The following is a 2,546-nucleotide window of genomic DNA, read 5'->3' on the forward strand; positions in this document are numbered from 1 at the left end:
CTCTTTAGGCTGACATATGTATAGATAAAAAAGTATATTTTAGATCCCTATTCTTTCGTCCATGGCATATAATATGTCTATTTTTACTCCCCTATTTTTTTTTGTATCGGGCCTAGCTGCCGAACCATCGTGCCGGGCCGGCCCGGTCGTGCCCGGCTGGCCCAACGTGCCGGTGGAGGGGCCCAGGCATGGCCCGGTGGTCGGTCCGGGCCGGCATGGACCGTGCTTGGACTGGGCCAAAATGTCGTGCCATGGGCCGAGCCATCGGGCCTCGGGCCTTTTGGCCATCTATACCCGCAACCACTCTGCCTCACCTTCTTTGGCGCCTTCATCCCCACCCCCATACTCTAGCACCGGGGCGCATCGTCTTGGTCGTCTTCCCTGCAACACCGCTTGCTGCCCGAATGCCACAATGCCCATCCGCCCATCCACCTCCCTCGGCCCCCCTAGCCCTGCGCCGAGACGCCTCGCCTCAGTCCTTATTTCTGCCGCAAGGCGGTTGACCGTGACGAGGACGAGGCCCGGGCAGCCGGTTCTGATGGAGGGCAGCTCGGTCGCCGCCGCTCCCCTCTTCTACCGGTCGAAGCCTACAGCTTGCTACTGCTGCGGCAAGTCCTCCTGCCTCGGTTTCCTCGTTCGGTTGGTCGCCCTCTGCTAGCCCGCTAGTGCGTCGTGTCGCTCCGGCTCACCATCGATAAGGCCACCGGCAAATAAAGGGACTTTGTGTTCGATGACAAGATCGCCTTCGTGCCTGACGCCATGATCTGATGTCCGGCACAGCCATGTCCCTTCGCCTGCGCAGTTGGCCTAGGCAGGCAAGGTCACGGACCGTCAGCATCATATATCTTGTTGAAGGAGAAGCTCACGCGGGGTGCGTCCGCCTTGCACGGCATGGAGGCGCTCGTACGGGCTCCGCTTAGGCACGCCGTGGCCGCGGCCAGCCTCTTGCCTGACCATAACCCAACTGCAGCCGAGTCGAGTTTCCGCCTGTCAACCACCCGTCGGATCCCTCCCCGTCACTGTCCCTATTGCGCTCCCATGCACCTACAGCACGACGACAACCGGGGCGCGGGGCCACATGGCGCGAGCGGCAGTGACTGGCGGCGGCGTGGAGGCGAGCCCATTGGCGGTGTGGATCTAGTCGACAGAGGCGAGCTCCTCGCGAAGAGAGTGTTGGTTGTAAGGGACGGCGATAGACTTGCAGATGCCGTCGGAGCGGACGTATCCGAAGGGGACGCGAAGCGGGAGCCCGCCGGGGAGGATGCAGCTGGGTGCAGAAAAATCGCGGTGAGCAGCGCCCTCAGGTCAGCGCGGAGAGCACATGGCTCGATAGTCATCTTCCCCGCCGCCGCGAGCATCGCCACCACCAATGCCCCCGCGACTGTCGCCGCCGGCCATGGCGTCTCAGTTCCGCCGTTGAGTGATGACCATGAGGAAAGGGAGAGAGAGAGAGAGAGAGAGGAGGGGAAGGAGAGGGAGGACTGAGGATGATATGTGGGGTCCACGTGGGCCCCACCATTTTTAAAGTTATTTTTGTGTAACTGCTTACGGTTTTTATTATTTTCTATATCAAATTGTCACGTAAGCCTCACGTCAATGTCAATCAAAGGAGCCACGTAGGCTAAAACTGGGCACAATACTACCGTGAGACCTCGTTTGCACGGTTTTATAAGTTGGGGATGCGTTGTATCCGGTTTTGCAGTCCAGGGATGAATTTCAGACTCGGCGACAAATTGAGGACTTGAAGTGAACTTATTCCAAACTAATAAAAAAGGAACCGGCAATCAGGTTTGAAGACCACTTCCCTGGGCCGTCAAATGGATGAAATGGGCCGGATGAACTATGGTTTATTCTGTTAATGGGCTTGTTTCCCGTATCGCCGATCGGTAGATTTTTAATCGAAATTTATGGTTAGGATGATAAAACTAAACATTTTATCTAATATATAGATACTTACTTGTTTAAAGTATCTATCTTGTTTAAAATAATTTAAATGACATAATCATACTTCCTTTGAGAAGATATGCTTGTGCATGAACATTTTTTACATAATCAAAAGAGTTTTTTTTTTGGGGTGGGGGGGGGTGTGATTAATATGGTGGATGATTCCACCCTTTGGGACTCAGGCACAACAAAGTAATTGGACATGAAGCAAAGAAGCACATGACCAGAATAGTATCTGACCGAGTGGCCAGTTTTGAGCACCCAAACAAGGAGATAATGATGCTGAGATCTCCTTTTCGTTCGACCGGCGAAGATAGCCGGCCGAGGTTTACTAAGATTGAGAGAGATTTACAGAGTACATTGCTGAAGAGGCAATGCTCTGCCATGGCCACGCACAAACTGCGTCACATATGTTGCTCTATTGTCGAACACCAATACGTTGTGTTCCTTCTAAATCAGCCAAGTCATCAAGATGACACCAGCATCGAACGTCTTGCGATCAATCTTCGCCACCACGGTCTTGCCACCAGGATGCCAGATCGGAGGTTGGCCTAGGGCACACTAGGCCGAGGTGAGAACGAACCCTGTTCCAATCCTCAAAC

The sequence above is a fragment of the Oryza sativa genome, chromosome 8, assembly GCF_034140825.1.
Source record: "Oryza sativa Japonica Group chromosome 8, ASM3414082v1".
Taxonomy (NCBI): Eukaryota; Viridiplantae; Streptophyta; class Magnoliopsida; order Poales; family Poaceae; genus Oryza; species Oryza sativa.